General features: G+C 44.1%; 1 protein-coding gene and 1 pseudogene across 9 annotated transcripts in view; both read left to right on the top strand.

Moving 5' to 3' along the window:
• LOC126279066 (focal adhesion kinase 1) overlaps positions 1-22,638 on the top strand; it is a 743,693-nt gene that overhangs the window by 408,208 nt on the left and 312,847 nt on the right. The window lies entirely within an intron of this gene.
• On the top strand, positions 10,831-10,948 carry LOC126279460 (5S ribosomal RNA; annotated as a pseudogene).

The raw sequence follows: 22,638 nt of genomic DNA, 5'->3' as shown, positions 1-22,638 counted from the left end.
CGTTTTGTGTTGTCGAGAAATAGGGGAGAGACTATCACAGACATGATACAGGATGTGGCGTGGACATCAGTAAAACAAAGGGGTTTCTCCTTGCGGCGGAATCTTCTCACGAAATTTCAGGCATCACTGCTCCGAATGCCAGAATATTTTCTTGGCGCCGATCTCCTTAGGGAGAATCGATCCTCATAATAAAATAAGGAAAATCAGAGCTCGCACTGTAAGATATAGATGTTGCTTTTTTTCTGCGCACTCTTCGACAGTGGAATAATAGAGAATTATTCCGAAGATGGTCATATGAACGTTCCGCCAGGGACCTAAGTGTGAAGGGTGAAAACTGGGGTTCAAGGAGTCTAATTTTCTTGTTAATTCATCCGGTTTCAAGGGCAACAAGCAGATAAGAGCATGTTATGTAGACAAAGACAGCAGATGAATTGCATTCTGTTTTTATTGCAAATTATGAATAAACTTATAAGCATTCTCCTTATATTATGGCACAACATTGTTGTGGCTCTTCTCATTTTTAATCTTTCGAAGCAATTGGAGCACTGTACCTCATAGATATCGCACTTCCAGACTAGGGATGTTGCCGTTGTGTAACGCAACTGATGTGCGACCACGACAGTGAGAAACTACCATATATCAGATGCGGCAATTCTAGCACACGGAATGTACAGGCGTACCATGTACGTTATTGTCTCAGCAGTGCTGTGCCAAATCTTATGCCATATGTTCGTTGGCATTGTTATTAATATAGCACTGATCGCTTTTCCCATTTTCTATAATAACGCAATTTTTCAAAATAATCCAAATTTTATTTAAAGACGAAAAATTTTTGGCAATGCTGCTATCACAAATTGACATTTCGGTTTTTTTTTACCCGGATATTAGTGAAACATAAAACCAGCTTTTATAACCGAAAGCAAGCAAATTCCGAAAAATACCGGTTATTCCAAACTAAGATACCGGTATCGGTTTTGCTTACTCCAGAAGGCACTGTGCAGTGCACACCGGTGGATATTTTGCGCCAAATGATAAGTCACTATCAACGCACACTCCACTGCAGAGTGAAAATCTCATTCTGCAAGTCATTTTCTCGTCTGTCGGACTCGAGGGAAGGAAAAATATTTGCCACCATGCTTCAGTAGGAGACGTGGTTTTCGTTATTAACACGTTTTTATTAGGTCTTTTCTTGTCTCTCCATACTATACAAATTTTGCAACTGATTTTAAACTAACGTTTGAAATTGTAAACATAGCTCAGAACTGGAGGACATTGCAATACTAACTTGTGCGAAAATAAAAGCGGTCATTACATCTAGAGTTGGAACGGAAGCAATTTATAAACCTTCTTTGCGATACTTTGATTTACTTCGCTTCTTGAATGTCGAAGGTCACGGTATAGAAGATTCTGAAAGCGAGTTAAGTAGTAAAAATCACTTTCAATTTTCGTGACCGACAACTATTATTTACCGCGCCCCTCATACAGAACCAGGCAAGATCCTAGTAACTCCTGCCACTCGCTAGGTTGCGGCGAGTCTCTCGCTGGCGCTGCTACCCGCCCTCATGCCACTCTCTTCTTCAGTTTCTGGAGTTACAAGCTTAACAGTTGGCAGTACGTTTCCATGTTCATACTTAAATAATAGCGCCAATCGTCAGGTTCCTGCTGCAGCTGTCGGAAAAATTCACATGGGAGAATGTCCCCCTCTTCAATAACGAGTCCCGGGACCGTCGTGAGCGACGTGTGGACTTTGTTTTCTTGTTCAGTTTAAGAGCACATACCGCAGATGTCGTCAGTACCAGTTCCTCCTCCACGACTGTTTTGGAGCGACCGAGCGAAAGTTTGAGTAGTGTACCTACAGCCTTGCACCAGGATACAAGACTGATGACAAAGCGTTAATGTAGACCAGACGGCGGCCGGTGTGGCCGAGCGGTTCTGGTCTCTTCAGTCCGAAACCGCGCTGCTGCTACGGTCGCAGGTTCGAATCCTGCCTCGGGCATGGATGTTTGTGATGTCCTTAGGTTAGTTAGGTTTAAGTAGTTCTAAGTTCTAGGGCACTGATGACCTCAGATGTTAAGCCCCATAGTGCTTAGAGCCATTTGAACCACTTGTGTAGACCAGGCATAATAAACTGACAAAGGAGAGAGAGAGAGAGAGAGAGAGAGAGAGAGAGAGAGAGAGAGAGAGAGATGAATCAGTTGTGTGCCGGTGCTCCGAGTTCACTGTGTCACAAGAAGCGGCCGTACCACGAACGGTGCCTAGCCTGCTGCCGGCCGTGTTGTCCTCCTCTTCGGCCCGCGAGCCGTGACGGCACGAGTGCCGCCGCCTTCCATTTTCTCCCCGTAATTGGCAGCCGCCGGCCGGCCGCTGTCCACTATCCGCTTCACGGCACAGTAGCTGTACACAGCGGCAAGTAGCTCTCCCTCCCACAACTGCGCGGGTCGGTGAACTACGGGCGAGAAGAGAACAGAAGGCGGGCACGTGCCAGGCGCAGTTGGTTCCGCCCCACTGCTCGCGCGTCGCCGCAGGAATGCGTTTCCTGAAAAGTGCGGCGTGGCGGCGAGAGTTCCACGCAAGTGGTGGGCAGCCGTCCAAAAGCCTTGCTGTGACGTGAGCCAAAGATTTTGCGTTTAGCTCGTGGGCCGAGGCGTATCTTTTGTGTCTCGCATTTCGGCTCCACCCGGCCTGCTGGGTAGGTACAGTACATTGTACGTTGGTTAATAAAGAAAACGCTTACGCTGGACAGTCATCTGCCTCCATCTCCAGTACCTCTTAGGATATCTCCCGCTATAGGACACAAACGCGAGGCACATAGATAGGCTTCAAAACGCATCCAGGTAGCCAGAAAGCCGATGTTACCGGCACTGACATGACAGTGCCTATTTTCATTCTCTGCTTTCGTATGGCACCATATTCTGGGGTAACTCATCATTGAGTAAAGGAGTGTAATCAGAATAATTGCTGCAGCTCACCCAAGATCATCCTGCAGACACTTATTTAAAGAGCTAGAAATCTTCACTGTAGTCTCACAATATATATATTCACTTACGAAATTTGTTATTAACAATGCGAACGATTTCAAAAGTAATAGCAGTGTACATGGCTACAACACTAGGAGAAAGGATGATCTTCACTACTCAAGATTTAATCTAACGTTGAGTGAGAGGGGGGTAAATTATCCTGCCACAAAAGTCTTTGGTCACTTACCTAATAGCATCAAAAGTCTGACAGATAGCCATATAGCATTTAAAAGGAAATTAAAAGAATTTCTTAATGCCAACTCCTTCTACTCATTAGATGAATTTTTTTAAAAAAGTGCGTAATTTCCCAACCCCCACGAAAAAATATTGAGTGTCATGTAATATTTTGTGTAATGTAATATCTTGTACAGACACCTTTTATTAACCTGACACGTTCCACATCATTACGAAGTGTCGTATTCATGATCTATGGAACAAGTACTAATCTAATCTAATATAGCTTGCAAAGGTACAAGCTGTCCACGACCCGGTTTGTTGGATTGAGCGCTGCGGTGCCTCTGCAAACACGGACCTATCAGAGGCGATACTAGGGACGTTCAGTGAGACTGGACATCAACAAAATCTCGATGTTAGGAGATGAAACGCTAATATTTCAATGTAGATGTTATTAAAGGAAACATGTTTATGTATAAAATGTCGGTCTTTTGGGGTCGATATTAAAGACCACGAGCGAAACCACCAGTGCTTCGCAATTGCTAAATATGTATGGGATTTGAATACATGTCATGATCTCCTTCTTCCCCCTTTCCCTGTTCATCATCCTCCCGCTTCCCCTGTCTCTCCACCTCCTCCAGTGGACCTCGTACAAGCCACCTTGAAAGCCAAGATTGCAGACCACGTACACACCTTCATGACGATCATCTTTGCGGCATTTTTCAACAAAATTAGGCGCCATCACACAAGGCTAGGAGTGTGATGTAGTGGTTCGAGAAAAACAGTGGGAAGTTCCAGTTGATGTGCTGGCCCTCTAACACGCCAGACCTAACCACGATCGAACACATCTGGGGTGTGATTGAACGTGACGCTTGAGCTCATCGCCCCCTCTCCGGAATTTACGGCAATTGGGTGACTTGTGTATGCAGATATGGTGCCAACTCCCCCCAGCGACCTACCAGGGCTTCTTTGCTTCCATGCCACGAAGCGTCGCCCCTCTTATCCGTGTCAAAGGTGGACATACCGGCTATTACGTAGGTTCTCATAAAGTTCTGGCTGATCGGTGTATTTACTTACAGGATGACAATTTTTGAACTATATGGAAAAAACGGAAATTATGTACAAACTACGGCGTGCACACACTTTATTGAACGTGTAAACATCGCTACAGATATTCGGATTCTGGTTGTGACATGTTGGGTACACTTGCCATCATTGGCGATGATGTGACGGAGACGAATAGCGAAATTATGCATGTCCCACTGGTCAGTACATCGATGCTGTCGATGACCTCCTGAACTGATGTTTCCAGCGTTTTGAGGTTATTGCTGAACACCTTGTCTTTAATTTGGCCCCACAAGAAGGAGTCTTATGTCGTTTGATCCGGAGGATATGGCGGCCAATCGAGGCCCATGCCAGTGGCCTCTGGGTATCCCAGAGCCAGATCGCGGTCCCCGAGTGATCCTCCAGGCCATCAAGCACTCTCCACACCACAGTCACCCGTTGAGGGTGAAGAGACTTCTCGATCGCGAAATGCGGATTCTGAGTCCCCCAAATGCGCCAATTTTGCTTATTGACGAATCCATCCAAATGAAAGTGGACTTCGTCGCTAAACCAAGCCACGCATGCGCTTACTAATTCCCATCGTGCCCCGCGGCCAATCTTGGAGTCTGAATGTCCTAACGCAAACCGTTCAGAAGTTATGACGATTTTATTTCATAAAGTTCAATAGTTATTACCCTATATTTAAATTTCATACATGTTAAGGAAACATGTAGTCTTCGCCCGTCCAAACGTGTGTAGGGATATCATGTAAAAATGACAGTACATCTGTGAAGAACTTTTTGAAATTTTGGTAAAGCATTAAACGAAAACTTTACTTTATATGGTAGTATAGATGGATGTTAAGATGTCATGGTCAAATTAAAATCAGCATCGCTGATACGCAGTCATCACACATCGCTGGGTTACAAGCTCTCGCATTTCTCCAGCCATTAGAACTGACTCTTTTTTTTTTTTTCATCAGTCTACTGACTGGTTTGATGCGCCCCGCCACGAATCCCTTTCCTATGCTAACCTCTTCATCTCAGAGTAGCACTTGCAACCTACGTCCTCAATTATTTGCTTGACGTATTCCAATCTCTGTCTTCCTCTACAGTTTTTGCCCTCTACAGCTCCCTCTAGTACCATGGAAGTCATTCCCTCATGTCTTAGCAGATGTCCTATCATCCTCTCCCTTCTCCTTATCAGTGTTTTCCACATATTCCTTTCCTCTCCCATTCTGCGTAGAACCTCCTCATTCCTTACCTTGTCAGTCCACCTAATTTTCAACATTCGTCTATAGCACCACATCTCAAATGCTTCGATTCTCTTCTGTTCCGGTTTTCCCACAGTCTATGTTTCACTACCATACAATGCTGTACTCCAGACGTACATCCTCAGAAATTTCTTCCTCAAATTAAGGCCGGTATTTGATATTAGTAGACTTCTCTTGGCCAGAAATGCCTTTTTTGCCATAGCGAGTCTGCTTTTGATGTCCTCCTTGCTCCGTCCGTCATTGGTTATTTTACTGCCTAGGTAGCAGAATTCCTTAACTTCATTGACTTCGTGACCATCAATCCTGATGTTAAGTTTCTCGCTGTTCTGACTCATCCAGCCAGTTACCAGAGCACAAGTGTGCGACTCAGCGTTTTTCACGTCATCATATAGTTGGCCCAGGTGTTACAAGTGTGAGGCGAGAAAAGAATCTATGAATATGTGCGGGTAGGACTTTTTAATTTGAAGCCTAGCCCTCACGCGCGTAAGCAGCAAGTCAAACATGATACGAAACTGCGTGACCGTCATTGCTTGTAGTATCATTTTTTTGACACACCTCACCTATGACAGTCACATTTTAGCCTTCCTGGAAATGCTTCCGAGAGGAGCCACGTTCGACGCATGTGGAGCAGCACTTACACCGTCACGAGAAGTACTGTGCGAACTCTAGTAGTTACTTAAGTGTATACCTTTCGCTTCAGTTGACTTCTGGTCTTTAGGGTCTTGGTCGATTTATAAACCTATTCCCTGACGTATCGTCTCCGACTGCGCGAGATACGTTGGATGTAAAACGGCAACTGCATCACGGGCTCGGAGGGCTTCTGAATTTATAGAGCCATCTCTACACAGCTATATAAAAGTGGGACCTCCTCGAGCCCTAGATGCAATTCTCGTTTTACCTCCGACAATGTCTCTCGCAGTCGGAGACAAAACATTAGGGAACAGTTTCACATATCGGCCACGGCCCTAAAGACTGGATGTTTTAACTGAGTTAAACACCGATCATGGAATCTTACATCCTGTGAATTAAGCCTTCGCATTTGCGATTTAACTGAAACTTAAACGATCGTGTATAAACAGCGTTACGGATTCTTTATTTCTGTCGAAAGATGTTTATTCGCTGTTGTCAATATATCCAGGAAATACCCTTGTGCACTGTGGCGTAGTATGCGTAATATGTGTCAGTTTGCCGGCTAAAACGTTCGGGGTTCCATCCTCAGTGACAGCACTCGTATGTATCAGTTTTCGATTCCTTCCCCTGTGGCAGCGATTGCTTAGTGTGAAAACGGCAAGTTGCACCGTGGTTCGAAATCCGACTTAAGCATTTGTCTCCTCTTACAAGGCAGATGAGTCAGCCCAGAGATGGTCGGAAGGAGGCGTTCTAGTTCTAAGGGAAACTCAGCTCCGCTCTTTATCTTCCCTTAAGATGGCACTGAGCACTATGGGACTTAACGTCTGAGGTCATCAGTCCCCTAGAACTTAGAACTACTTAAACCTAACTAACCTAAGGACATCACACACACATCCAGGCCCGAGGCAGGATTAAAACTTGCTACCGTAGCAGTCGCGCGGTTCCAGACTGAAGCGCCTAGAACCGCTCAGCCACACCGGCCGGCTATGCTTTTGTGCTGTACATGTCCCTTCATCTTTCCACTGTACATCACATCGGAAACCGTGGACCAAGGGATTTTTAGGAGTGTGTAAATCTCGCTTGCAGACGTATGACACAAGCGATACTCTATCACGTGACCACGTTCGAAGTCCGTGAGTTCGACGGAGCGCCTCATTCTGCTCTCTCAAGATGACTAATGACTTTTGAGATCGATGATGTGGAGTACCTGGCAGTAGGTGGCAGTACAATGCACCTAATATGAAAAACGTATGGTTTTGGGAGTGTCTGTATACTCTTGATCACATAGTGTAATGTTAGGTTTCACCATTACCCAATACCTCGTGTGCTGTGAATAAACATGAATGAAAATATAAAACAATGCTTCATCACTCATGATGTAATGGAAAGGGTGTATGTCGATGTTATTCAAAAGCTACTTGCAGCAATCTACACGTTTCTGACTGTCATGCTTCCGTAATTGTTGCCGGCCGCGGTGGTTTCACGGTTCTAGGCGCTCAGTCCGGAACCGCGCGACTGCTACGGTCGCAGGTTCTAATCCTGCCTCGGGCATGGATGTGTGTGATGTCCTTAGGTTAGTTAGGTTTAAGTAGTTCTAAGTTGTAGGGGACTGATGACCACAGCAGTTAAGTCCCATAGTGCTCAGAGCCATTTGAACCGTAATTGTTGCACAACCGTCAAGCGACATTGCTTCAAATTAAGACTTTTCAATATTCGCTGGCAACTCGTCGCACTTACATGCACCTAGTGGACCAATTTACCTATAGACGTCTTTGGGCTTTGAATAATTCTTTGGCAAATGTCTGCAATAACTTCGGGTATGCGAACTGAATTATTTCTTTGTCGTTTTATATTTTGCACAGATCCGTAGGTGCGTCAGTTTTTATACAGACACTGTATTGTTCTCTGTGCTAGTTGTCCTCTGTCCGGATAATGGACCCCGAAAAGTTCGGCGTTTCCTTAGCCAAATCTGTTTTCATATAGACTTTCAGAATTTCAGTTCTTTCTTTTATAGAGAAAGTCATTTTGCAGACCGTAAAGAGAACCGTCTAACTTCACTGTGAAATAAACTGAAATGCTGACAGAAGAATGCATAAGACTGTCCGTTGTTGTAGCTATTTACTCTGTTTCAGAAGTCGAGGTATTGCATTCGCATTCAGGGGGAAGGCGGGCTACTTTTAACTCCTCCATGCTTTATTACCTCATGAATGTTACATTCGATGAGCTTCTTTATAATTTTATTTCTACTTTGACCTTATTTTGAAGGCGACCTACTATTTTCAAAATTACAATGGGCCTTGCGTACAGCATTTTAACCAATCGAAAACAGAATTTTCGTTTTTAGTGCTGATGTACTTCAGGATAAGACATATTACCTATAGAATTTCGGAACGTTATATGCTGAGTAGTTCGACACCAAAAACCCATGCTGAGTCCTTACCGTCTAATTTGATAAGTAATGAATACCTCGGAGGTAATGACAGAGCCGGTTGGTTACTGATACCGCTGGCCTCCGTAGAGTGATAAACTGAAATGCAGAAGACATCTAAAAAAAAGTCGAAATCGTGTGGACTAGGTACAAGAGACCGCGCTGGACCACACAAAGCTTGCAAAAGCTAACATCCTAAAAATTCGGGTTTCCAGTTTCTCTTTGTCGCTTGTATCTATGGATCCCATAATGTCCGTAATTCTTAAGAAAATGGCACCTCCAAAATGCCCGATATTGTGCGACACATTCGGCGGGCGAGCCGAAGGGCAATTACTCCGCCACATGTTCTCCCATATTGGCATCGTAGTTATGCGCATGGAGAAATTAAGAGTCTGTTTCAAGAGTTCTAAGTCTGCTTCGACTGTTCGTTACTTTTATCCACAAATAAAAACGTCGGTAATTAATTATTTGAATTTTTTGCTTCCAGTCACTTTTATGAGTTTTATGTTTAATTTAGCATACTGCACCGCTCATCTTCAGGCGTTTATATATACAGACATTTGTTACTTAAAAATGAAATAAACTAAATTAACATAAGAGTTCTATTATTTATTTAAGACATTGAATTTTAAGTAACTATTTTGTGTAAATATAAACGCCTGAAGATCAGCAGAACATGCTCGAAACACGATGCAGTATATTACTTGTAAATTAAACATAAAACTCATAAAAGTTACTGGTAACGGAAAATACATATAAGTAATTAGTTATTCCACACAGACACGGATCCCAAACGTAATCAGTACGGCCACAAGTAAAACATCCGTACTTTTAAATACGAATTATACTTCTGAAACTTTGACTTCCTTAGAAAACGATTTCGTTGATGAATAATGCATTTCGCATACATTCTGTGTTATCAAGTGCAGGAAAAGAATAGGACCTGGGTAGATGTTTTGTGTGTAGCTCGTTGCACTGTAGCCTGCATAACACTCTCGAATCTCATTCTTTTGTGACTGCAATATCCATGTACCATGAATGGTTGGACAAGTAATGCAAGACTGTACAAGAATGCAGGACTAGGGAAAAAGTAGATGCCGCTTATAGGAAGATTAAATGAACGTTTTGAGAAAAGAACAGCCATTATCTGAATATCAAGAGCTCAGATGGTAAGCCACTCCTAAGCAAAGAAGGGAAAGATGAAAAGTGGAGGGAATATATAGGAGATTATCGAAGAGGAATACTATAGAAAGGGAACACAAGGTAATTGAAGATGAGACGGAAGATATGATATTGTGAGAAGATTTTGGCATAGGGGTGAAAGAGCTAAGCGGCCACAAGGCCCACTGGAGTTAATGTAAGAATTATTGAAATCTCTGGGACAGCCAATCATGAATAAACTGTTTCTCATTCTGCCAGATATATCGACAGGCAAAATACACTAAGCACATTTTCTTGTAAAATAACTACATAAAGCTGTTAAAAGTTTGTTTGAATACTGAGAAGTTTCAAACTAACCGGCCATCTTCTGGCGAACTTGAACAAAAAAATGACTACCGCTTGTCTGTAATTCTGATTACTAACTGCTGTGCAAAATTATAGCCGTGTAAGCGCAAATATAATAAACAAACGAACAGAGCTGACATGTACATTTACATACAGTAATTTAAGTTTGCTTTCAGTAATTTAAGGTTACTTCAGGTAATTTGCGTTTGAATTCGTAAATCATATTTTCAGTTAGTAACTCACATTTGCGTTTAATAATGGTAGACTGCTTTTCCGAATTATGAACGTGTGGTAGTGACAGTATTTTTTTAATTGCAAATTCTGCCAGATGATGACCAGTTAGGGCGAAACTGGTTACAGAGTAATAGAATAAAAACTTTCGACAATTTGGTGTATCTGTTTTACGAGAAAATATCTTCAGAAGAATGTAACAAATCTCATTCCGAAGCAGGAGATGCTGAAAGCTGTGAATGTTACCGAAAAATCAGTTTCATAAGTCATGAATGCAAAAACACTGACACGAAATATTGGCAGAAAACGGGAAAATTGGCTGAAGCAGATCTCGGGAAAATCAGTTTGGATTGCGGAGAAATCTAGGAACACTCGTGGAGATGCTTAACTCTGCGATTCATCTTACAAGATAGACACAAGAAACACGTATCTCGTACTATGACTATGGCCCTACCCATGATGCTGTCTCATGAACCATTTGCCGTTTTCCTCTATTTTTATTTTCAGGGTATTGTATGTGATGATAGGGCAACGGCCTTGCCACAGTGGATACACCGGTTCCAGTCAGATCACCGAAGTTAAGCGCTGTAGGGCGTGGCCGGCACTTGGATGGGTGACCATCCGGGCTGCCATGCGCTGTTGTCATCTTTCGGCGTACACTCAGCCTCGTGATGCCAATTGAGGAGCTACTCGACCGAATAGTAGCGGCTCCGGTCAAAGAAAACCATCACTACGACAGGGAGAGCGGTGTGCTGACCACACGCCCCTCCTATCCGCATCCTCATCTGAGGATGACACGGCGGTCTGATGGTCCCGATGGGCCACTTGTGGCCTGAAGACGGAGTGCTTGAGTATGTGATGATGTGTTTCCAGGAGTATTTTGGCGCCAGTTAAGTGTCGTGGTTGCGGATGAAGTTTTCTCCGTTTGTACAGACACACTTCACCTGACGTAGCCATACGCTTCAAGAACAGCAAATGTTGGAGACTCGGTCTACATGATAAAATTACCATAGTGTCATCGGTCGTAACAATCTGCACAGCTGCGAGTAGGACTGAATTCTTGCGTAGGTCAGAATGTGTAAAGTCTTCATTGTCGGCACGTACCAGTTGAAATGTGAAGGGAGTGGTGCTGTGTGTAGCGTTGCCACTGTTGGCAGGCTGTTTCCTCTGGTAGGGCGAGGAATGCTGACTGCCCACTGCCTGCCGTGCTGACGGGGACAGGCGGCCGTGTCACGTTAGTACTGTCCGCACGTGTGCTTCGTCGCGTCTACGCTCCTCTCTGGTCGCCCCTTTGCTAAAAAGCACATGGACAGACCTCTTGTTTCGCTTGCGACGTGTGTTCCGCTCGTGTTCTCACTACATACTCAGACTTAGATTTAGCGCGGAACTACAGTATCCCCGAGATAACATTGCAGTCCACGGCATTGCAACAACCGTGCGGAGGCGTGCACATTTACTCGAGCTTCCCATCAAAATAGCGATAACATTTTGTTAGGTGTGACCAAAGAATCGGCCGGGTACAGAGCTCGTCGAGTTGTTGTTGTTGTTGTTGTTGGTGGTGGTGGTGGTCTTTAGTCTGGAGACTTGTTTGATGCAGCTCCCCACGCTAACATGTCCTGTCTAACCTGCGTTGTGTCAGGGGTGGCTATTCAGGGGTAGTAAGCAGAATGAAACTTCACGAACATTTTTATGTGGTCGCCCCTGTGCTAAAAAGCATATGGACAGACCTCTTGTTTCGCTTGCGACGTGTGTTCCGCTCGTGTTCTCACTACATACTCAGACTTAGATTTAGTGCGGAACTACAGTATCCCCGAGATAACATTGCAGTCCACGGCTTTGCAACAACCGTGCAGAGGCGTGCACATTTACTCGAGCTTCCCATCAAAATAGCGTATCATTTTGTTAGGTGTGACCAAAGAATCGGCCGGGTACAGAGCCCGTCGAGTTGTTGTTGTTGTTGTTGTTGTTGGTGGTGGTGGTGGTGGTGGTGGTGGTGGTGGTGGTCGTGGTCTTTAGTCTGGAGACTTGATTGATGCAGCTCCCCACGCTAACATGACCTGTGTAACCTGCTTTGTGTCAGGAGTGGCTATTCAGGGGTAGTAAGCAGAATGAAACTTCACGAACATTTTTATCTTGCCATACTTTTAAAAAGATTGTTTATCGTACCACGTACGCTAGTTTTTACTCCGAACATACGAGGGTGAGTCAAATGAAAACCTTAAATATTTTTAAAATATTATTTATTGTGCAGAAGTGGTGAAAAGCTGTATCACGTTTCAACATAATCTCCCCCACGCTCAATACAAGTCCTCCAGCGCTTAGAAAGTGCATAAATTTCTTTAGAAAAGAATTATTTTGGTAGTCCGCGCAACCACTCGTGCACTGCGTGGCGTACCTCTTCATCAGAACGGAACTTCTTTCTTTCCATTGCGTCTTTGAGTGGTCCAAACATATAGAAAACACTTGGGGCAAGGTCTGATGAGAATGGTGGATGAGGAAGACACTCAAAATGCAGGTCTGTGATTGTTGCAACTGTCGTATGGACAGTGTGTGGTCTTGCGTTGTCATGGTGCAAAAGGACACCTGCTGACAGCAATCCACTTCGCTTTGATTTGATTGCAGGCCGCTAATGATATTTTAGAAGATCTGTGTATTATGCACCGGTGACAGTTGTCCCTCTAGGCATCTAATGCTCCAAAATGACGCCTTTTTCGTCCCAAAAGAAAGTCAGCATAACCTTCCCTGCTGATGATTCTGTTGGAAACTTCGTTGGTTTTGGTGATGAGGAATGGCGCCATTCCTTGCCCGCTCTCTTCGTTTCCGGTTGGCGGAACTGAACCCAGGTTTCGTCCCCAGTAACGATTCTTGCAAGGAAGCCATCACCTTTTCGTTCAAAGCGCCGAAGAAGTTCTGCACAAGCATCAACACGTTGTTCTCTCATTTCAGTAGTCAGCTGCTGGGGCACCCATCTTGCAGACGTGAAACTGGAGCACATCATGCATAATGTGGTATGCTGACCCATGACTATTCTGTAAACATGCTGCAATGTCATTTAGTGTATCTCAGCGGTTTTCCTTCACTATGGCTTCAACTGCTGCAATGTTCTGTGGAGTCACAACTCGTTGTGCCTCACCTGGACGAGGAGCATCTTCCACTGAAGTCACATCCTTTGCGAACTTCCTATTCCATTCGGAGACTTGCTGCTGTGATAAACATGCATCAGCGTACTGAACCTCCATTCGTCGATGAATTTCAATAGGTTTCATACCTTCACTACGCAGAAACCGAATAACAGAACGCTGTTCTTCCCTGGTGCAAGTCGCAAGTGGGGTGGCCATCTTTATACTGATACTGCGACGGTATGTGTACATCTGCACTATGCTGCTACATACAGGCCATTCTGCACGCTGTTTGTAGCTCGCTTTCCAACTTACAGGATAACTGCGCGAAATTTCGACTTGTTATTACAAATTTAAGGTTTTCATTTGACTCACCCTCGTATTTCCCTGTTTTGTACTGCGCGGAGCTCTCGCAGCAGCAAGAGCACGAAGTGAAGTGAAGTACGTTTCACTTCTCTCGCAGCTCAACAGCACGGGCGAAGCCACAGGGCGAGCAGAACTGTGTTACAGTAGAATCCCTCTCGTCCGCCCTCGGCTGGTCCGCCGTACCGGTTGTTCCGACCGTGCTCGCGCCTAACTTGCACCGAGTCGTGACATACTACCCTGTGCGCCGTTGTTGTCTACTGTATTGTTGTTTACAGGTAATTGTAGTTATCGCTTCTCCGTTCTAGTGCTCAGTCATCCCGTGTCGTTTCTGACGTTGTGAGAGTTTTCTGCACAGCTGACACTCTAAACTTTACAGTACTGTTCGTTGGTTTTATGACGCCGTATTTCTGTGTTCGGTACAGTATTGGTTTTACATTGCGTGTGCTGTATAGTTGTGCGTGTTTTTTCAACATGTCAGGAGTGAAACGTAAACACGACACTCTTTCATTAAATGAAAATTTAGCAGTGCTACAGAGACTGGACAAAGGGGTATCACTCCAAAAAATTGCCAAGAAACTCTGTGTCGCCGTTACGATAGTAAAATATTGGAGGAGAAATCGGAAAGACAAGCCTAAACTTCAAATGCTCTACAGTGCGTTGTGGACGGGGTACCACCAAGAAAGGAAGGAAAGGAACCCCGATATCTTCACCCATTATAAAATAAAAGGCCATAGTTTGGCACAAAAAACTAGAGAGCAGAAGTGAGTTCGTTCGCAGTTAGTGAAGGCAGGATTCATCGCTAGAAAACCATTAACAACTAATCTTCCTTGCCGGTTTATTACCACAATCAAAAATCTGCTTGCAAGGACTGCAACCTGTCCAGATCGTGGTTTCTCCAACGAGTTCGTTCCATTTGTTGAAAAAGACTTTAAACAGGAAAAGCTCCGAGTTCGTGATCTATTGCTGTTGGATAACGCACCATCACATCCGTCTGGGTAGGATTTAAGGAAAGGGGACATAAAAGCTATCTTCCTTCCACCAAATGTCACATCAATTATCCAAACAGTGCATCAGGAAGTGATAGAATGGTTAAAGAGGCGCTATCGCAGAAAGTACTCCAGCACATTTTAGAAAAATCCCAAAGAGGTTGTAGCGCACTTGAAGTTGTGAAATCCTTCAACGTCAGAGATGCTGCCTATACGGTTGAGTCATGGGAGGAACTACTGACGCCAGTAAAATGACTTGCGCCTCTCGCGAGAATACAATTCCCTGTTGTTGTTGTTGTTGTGGTGGTGGTGGTCTTCAGTCCTGAGACTGGTTTGATGCAGCTCTCCATGCTACTCTATCCTGTTCAAGCGTCTTCATCTCCCAGTACGTACTGCAACCTACATCCTTCTGAATCTGCTTAGTGTATTCATCTCTTGGTCTCCCTCTACGATTTTTACCCTCCACGCTGCCCTCCAATGCTAAATTTGTGATCCCTTAATGCCTCAGAACATGTCCTACCAACCGATCCCTTCTTCTGGTCAAGTTGTGTCACAAACTTCTCTTCTCCCCAATCCTATTCAATACTTCCTCATTAGTTATGTGATCTACCCATCTAATCTTCAGCATTCCTCTGTAGCTCCAAATTTCGAAAGCTTCTATTCTCTTCTTGTCCAAACTTTTTATCGTCCATGTTTCACTTCCATACATGGCTACACTCCATACAAATACTTTCAGAAATGACTTCCTGACACTTAAATCTATACTCGATGTTAACAAATTTCTCTTCTTCAGAAATGCCTTCCTTGCCATTGCCAGTCTACATTTTATATCCTCTCTACTTCGACCATCATCAGTTATTTTGCTCCCCAAATAGCAAAACTCCTTTACTACTTTAAGTGTCTCATTTCCTAATCTAATTCCCTCAGCATCACCCGACTTAATTCGACTACATTCCATTATCCTCGTTTTGCTTTTGTTGATGTTCATCTTATATCCTCCTTTCAAAACACTATCCATTCCGTTCAATTGCTCTTCCAAGTCCTTTGCTGTCTCTGATAGAATTACAGTGTCATCGGCGAACGTCAAAGTTTTTATTTCTTCTCCATGGATTTTAATACCTACTCCGAATTTTTCTTTTGTTTCCTTCACTGCTTGCTCAATGTACAGATTGAATAACATCGGGGAGAGACTACAACCCTGTCTCACTCCTTTCCCAACCACTGCTTCCCTTTCATGCCCCTCGACTCTTATTACTGCCATCTGGTTTCTGTACAAATTGTAAATAGCGTTTCGCTCCCTGTATTTTACCCCTACCTCCTTTAGAATTTGAAAGAGAGTATTCCAGTCAACATTGTCAAAAGCTTTCTCTAAGTCTACAAATGCTAGAAACGTAGGTTTGCCTTTCCTTAATCTAGCTCCTAAGATACGTCGTAGGGTTAGTATTGCCTTACGTGTTCCAACATTTCTACGGAATCCAAACAGATCTTCCCCGAGGTCGGCTTCTACTAGTTTTTGCATTCGTCTGTAAATAATTCGTGTTAGTATTTTGCAGCTGTGACTTACTAAACTGATAGATAGATAATTTTCACATCTGTCAACGCCTTCTTTCTTTGGGATTGGAATTATTATATTCTTCTTGAAGTCTGAGGGTATTTCACCTGTCTCGTACATCTTGCTCACCAGATGGAAGAGTTTTGTGAGGACTGGCTCTCCCAAGGCCGTCAGTAGTTCCAATGGAATGTTGTCTACTCCCGGGGCCTTGTTTCGACGCAGGTCTTTCAGTGCTCTCTCAAACTCAGCACATAGTATCAAATCTCCCATTTCATCTTCATCTACATCCTCTTCCATTTCCATAATATTGTCCTCAAGTACATCGCCCTTGTATAGACCCTCTATATACTCCTTCCACCTTTCTGCTTTTCCTTCTTTGCTTAGAACTGGGTTTCCATCTGAGCTCTTGATGTACATACACGTGGCTTTCTTATCTCCAAAGGTCTCTCTAATTTTCCTGTAGGCAGTATCTATTTTACCCCTAGTGAGATAAGCCTCTACATCCTTACATATGTCCTGTAGCCATCCCTGCTTAGCCATTTTGAACTTCTTGTCGATCTCATTTTTGAGACGTCTGTATTCCTTTTTGCCTGCTTCATTTACTGCATTTTTATATTTTCTCCTTTCATCAATTAAATGTATCAGGATGAATTTGTTCAGATGTATCGAGCTTTCTATTATGAAATTTTTATCACGTGTTCAGGAAAATGTGTGAGAGATTTCGTGAATGTGAAAAAATCCAGTTCGTTAGTGTTGACGATATCACAAAATTTGAATACCATAAATTTTCCTTACAGTCCACTTTAAAACTTGCAAAATTTCTTTGAACCTGTATTCTCCAAGGCACAACGCTTAACAAACGAATCCTCTATTTTGTACGCCGAGGACACAAAGATTTCCACCGGAAAGATGTTAGAAATGCTTAATGAGTATAAGGACATTTTTACGGGTGCTTTGCGTTTCTACATCTACATCTACATCCATACTCCGCAAGCCACATGATGGTGTGTGGCGGAGGGTACCCTGAGTACCTCTATCGGTTCTCCCTTCTATTCCAGTCTCGTATTGTTCGTGGAAGGAAGGATTGTCGGTATGCTTCTGTGTGGGCTCTAATCTCTCTGATTTTATCCTCATGGTCTCTTCGTGAGATATACGTAGGAGGGAGCAATATACTGCTTGACTCTTCGGTGAAGGTATGTTCTCGAAACTTTAACAAAAGCCCGTAACGAGCTACTGAGCGTCTCTCCTGCAGGGTCTTCCACTGGTGTTTATCTATCATTTCCGTAACGCTTTCGCGATTACTAAATGATCCTGTAATGAAGCGCGCTGCTCTCCATTGGATCTTCTCTATCTCTTCTATCAACCCTACCTGGTGCGGATCCCACACTGTTGAGCAGTATTCAAGCAGTGGGCGAACAAGCGTACTGTAACGTACTTCCTTTGTTTTCGGATTGCATTTCCTTAGGATTCTTCCAATGAATCTCAGTCTGGCATCTGCTTTACCGACGATCAACTTAATATGATCATTCCATTTTCCTTATTCTGTCCATCTCTGCTACTACAGCATAAGTGGAACGTAGCTTTTATTGCCTGAAGCATGTAAAAACGTACCTGAGAAATGCAATTTCAGAAGAGTGATTCTTCCTTATCGAACAATTCAGTTCAGAAAGAACTAGCGCAGTTAATGAACCACAGCCCTTCTTTGCAGACATGATCTATAAGTTTGCAGCCTTAAAGGATCGAAGGATTGATCTGGTGTACAAGAAAAGGGTAAGATCGATTATTAAGATGAGCTTGTACAAATTTAGGTATATTTTTCTTTCCTGCTAGTTCTCCACCAACTTCCTAGTCACGAGCCATCGCTGTTTCGTTTTAAAATAACTACTGTAACCTACATCCATTTGAACATACTGTATTCATACCTTGATAACCGAATCTGGCGATTCCTTCTGCCTCAAAATCTGTCCTGTCAGCCGGTCCCTTCTTTTAGTCAAGTCGTGCCATAAATTTCTTTTTCCTCAATTAGATTCAGCACCTCCTCATTTGTTATTCCATCTACATACCTAATCTTAGCATTCTTCTGTAGCTCTACATTTGAAAAGCTATTCTCTTCTTGTCCGTATTGCCTACTGTACACATTTCAGTTCCATACAAGGCTAGACCCGAGACAAATATATTGAGAAAAGATTTCCTAACATTTCAATTTATAATCACTGTGAACAAATTCAACTTTTTCAGAACGCATTGCCAGTCTGTATATTATACCTTCCTTATTTCCGCCATCATAAGCTGTTTTACTGCCGAAATAGGAAAACTCAAGTACTTTTAACATCTCATTTCCTAATCTAATTCAGCATCACCAGATTTAATTAAATTACGTTGCATTACCCTTGTCTTGCTTTTGTTGATGTTTATCTTGTATCCTCCTTTCAACACACTGTGCATTCTATTTAATTGATCTTTGCCCTCTCTTGACGGAATTCCAATATCACTGCAAACCCCTAAGTTTTTAGCTCATCTCCCTGAATGTTATACGTTCCCTAAATTTCTTGGGTTCATTTCCTGTTCGCTGAATCCACAGACTGAACAGCATCGAGGACAGGCCAGTTATTTCCGTGCTGTTACAAATACCGCACGTGGGTGTTCTTACATCTGAAGGGAGAGATTCCGTATCATGGAGATACTACTGATTTTATACTTCACAGATTTATGATCATGGTACTTCACAGATTTATGATCTATAGAACTAACCGGTAATTCGGCATAGACGGTGAACACCACTCCTCACTTTTGGCTGCGTTAAAGCCAATTAACCACTGGACTGTCCAGACATTGAAATTTATTTATTGCACATTTAAGGACCTGTTACCTGATGCTTTAAAACAGGTCTTTTTATGTTTTTGTTTTGTTTTTATCTGCAACATTTGACTAAGATTAATACTTTTTAAAATAACATCAATTTGGGGTTGAAATAAATATAAAATTTGTTGTTTTGAGAAGAATGTAAAAAAGATGATAGTATAGAAGAGACACTTGTTAGTGCCACCACCGATTGTACCTGGTGAGTTAATATCTTGGTATGGTTTCTTCGAACTGCTGACCGTCAGTCACAACAAAATAGTTTAGTCATTAGTAGAGAAATGGTATTGCTAATCCTGTGCGTTAAACTAGGCACTCATAGGTGCTTTCCTGCCTAGATCGCCACGCTTACTCTAGTTTTCGCTATCCTTAACTATTATATGACTGATATGTACAGTGCATTTTTGCCTGTTATGTCCGGTTCATAATTATAGGTGCCTTGTTTACTGTTACATCTCGTCTTCCTCCACCTGTTCCTGTTCAGTCTCACTGTTTTCGCTATGACTGTGGGTGTCGCTGTCTATCCTCTGAAGATGGTTGTTACGTTGCATATAGGCATGCCTTTTATGTTGTGTCTGCAGGTGTATTGTGTATTTAAACCGGGACGCAGAAACGACGGAGAAGGCTTCGTTCCGCCACAGCCCTAAATGGTTCGCAGCCATACAACAGCCCACCCACCTGACCGCCGCCCCACACCGAACCTAGGGTTGTTGTGCGGTTCGGCCCCCTGTGGACATACCTCCCCCCTCCCCTCCCCTCCCCTCCCCCCCCCCCCCCCCCCCGCTTCCCGAGAACTTCTCATATCAGACGAGTATAACCCCAAATGTTTGCGTGGTAGAGTAATTATGGTGTACGAGTACGTGGGGATAGTGTTTGCGTAGCAATCGCCGACATAGTGTAATTGAGGCGGAATAATGGGAACCAGCCCGCATTCGCCGAGGCAGATGGAAAACCGCCTTAAAAACCATCCACAGGCTGGCCGGCACACCGGACCTCTACACTAACCCGACGGGCGTATTGGTGTTTGTTTCTGAGTAGTCAAAATGTAGTGTATGTCTGTTGTCCACGTATTGCCAAGAGAAGAAGACTGTGTCCTAGAGAACTTCCTCCCCGTATGTGCGTGTAGGTGTTCTCTCATACTCGTACGGTTAAGTGCACGGAACAAGGTCCGTGGCCAGTTAAGAAATGTACCATACGGTTGCTGGGATCGATATGTTTCGTTCTCAACCGCTCTCTTATGTCGAGGATGAAGCCGTGCAGTTACGCCCGTTGTCGCTGACATTCCACTCACCTTGCTATGTATTCAAACGCCAACTTTTAAGGTGACGTGTCGTCTGTACCGGTACACCAGTTATTGTGTCTACCGTATATAGTTTTCCCATCTTTAACCAATACCATGCAGGTCTGTATTTGAGCACCACATACAGTGCATCCACTGGAGTGGTGCCGAAAGCTCCATATAGCCTAAGGAGGACAGTTCGTGGTGTTGAAGTACTGGGCCCGCTGTGGCGGTGGAGCTCCTTCGCCGACACGAACAAAGGGTGGCTGATGTATGGAAATCATCACAGCCTTTTCACCAACAATAATAAGACCAGCTACTTCATACGTGCACAGGTTACCGACGAAAGGCCCCATTGTCCAGCGTACTTCTAGGAAGGTAAATAATGTGGCGTAACAGAGCAACAGCAGCAGTTAAGACTTTGTAAACAAGCGCCGCTCACCGCGGCGAGAGCTCTCGGCCGAGTGGCGTAAACAAACAGCGCTCGTCAGGTTTCGCCGCCGGCTGGTCGCGGAAGTCGCCTCAGCACTCGTGACGGCCCGCAAACAAGGGAGCAGCGACCTGGCCATGGCCGACAGTCCTCGTGCGCTGCCCGCAGACTGCCTGTCCTGCAAGGAGAAGCCAGTCCTCCGTTCCTCTCGTCTCCTGTGGACGCCCTCTTCTGTCTCAACTGCGGTAACTGCCTTTTGTTTTTCCGCTGTGTACTCTAGAAATCTACCCTGCAGGCGTCTCAGGTGCTGTGACTGCTGAACACCAATGGTCGTACGTCAAGATCGAAACATTACCCGGTAGAAACTGGACAGAAATCCATAGTGCGTTACGTAAATTTCATAGTGTGTTTACAGTGGACCGTAGTGAAGTTTCACGTTGGGTTAATCGTTTTTGTGTTGATCATATGAGCATAGACGTTAATCCAAGACCCGAAAGGCCAAAAACTTCAACAGATGAACGAAGTGTTAAACTTGTAGCAGATGCTCTTGAAGATCGCAGTACGACTTGTGAGGGAGTCCGTGAAACCATACCAATTCCCCCAACGTCAGTAGTGCATATTCTGACGATTGCTTCGAAGATGAAAAAAATTTCTGCGAGACGGGTCCCACGCTGTCTGACTGCTGCAGCTGAAACGCCTGGACACTGCAATCTTGTTCAAACAACGATTCGACCGTGAAGGTGAAGGTTAAGGATTCTTGTGTCGCCCGCATCTCGTGGTCGTGCGGTAGCGTTCTCGCTTCCCGCGCCCGGATTCCCGGGTTCGATACCCGGCGGGGTCAGGGATTTTCTCTGCCTCGTGATGGCTGGGTGTTGTGTGTTGTCCGTCGGTTAGTTAGGTTTAAGTAGTTCTAAGTTCTAGGGTACTGATGACCATAGATGTTAAGTCCCATAGTGCTCAGAGCCATTTGAACCATTTTTATACTGGCCAGTCATTTCATTCAGAGAGTACGCATGCCACCAGCAAGAGCACGACGCAGAACTTGCGCAGCGAAAGAGAAACTGGTAAGTTTTGCAAGCTGCAGACTCACTGACGTGTGTCGGCTTGCAGAAACAAATATGTGGGTTCACTTTAGAACGTGATTGTGTATGTCTGTAGCTCAAAATGCCGCCAACGTGTACAGTCCTCTTTTTGGTAGAGACGTTGTGTGAGGTGATTAAGTTAGAAACTGGCTGGTAACACGTTGCGGACGACTTACTGGTGAGGTCCTCTAAAATCGCGCCGTCACCAGACTCAGAGCCATTTGATTCTTGTGTCGAATTGTCGCTATTGACAAAACGTGGATTAGAGACATTGAACCGGAGTTCAAATGACAATCCAATGAGTGGAAAAATTCAGATTCTTTACGTCCACGTCAAAGCTCAAGCAAATCATGATTTTTGCTTATGTTCCTCGAGGAGTCATCATGACGGACAGTCCCATTGTGAACAAGTGTCACAGTTGTGTATTATCGTAACTTCATACAAAACCGGCGCGGAGAAATGCACAAAACCCGACCTAAGTTGCTAGATTCGGGCCATACGTTCTCCACGACAGTGCTCGCCCGCATATCGGCAACGTTGTAGCCCAAAAACTGCGCGAATACGGATGTGAAGCCTTGGCGCATCCTCCCTACAGCACGGACAGCAACTGCGACTCGTTCCCGAAGTTGAAAAACTGAAGCGTGGACATCGTTATATTTCTT

Source organism: Schistocerca gregaria, chromosome 6, assembly GCF_023897955.1.
Source record: "Schistocerca gregaria isolate iqSchGreg1 chromosome 6, iqSchGreg1.2, whole genome shotgun sequence".
Lineage (NCBI taxonomy): Eukaryota > Metazoa > Arthropoda > Insecta > Orthoptera > Acrididae > Schistocerca > Schistocerca gregaria.
The sequence above is the reverse complement of the archived record's forward strand: the minus strand, read 5'-3'. Positions and strand labels throughout refer to the sequence as shown.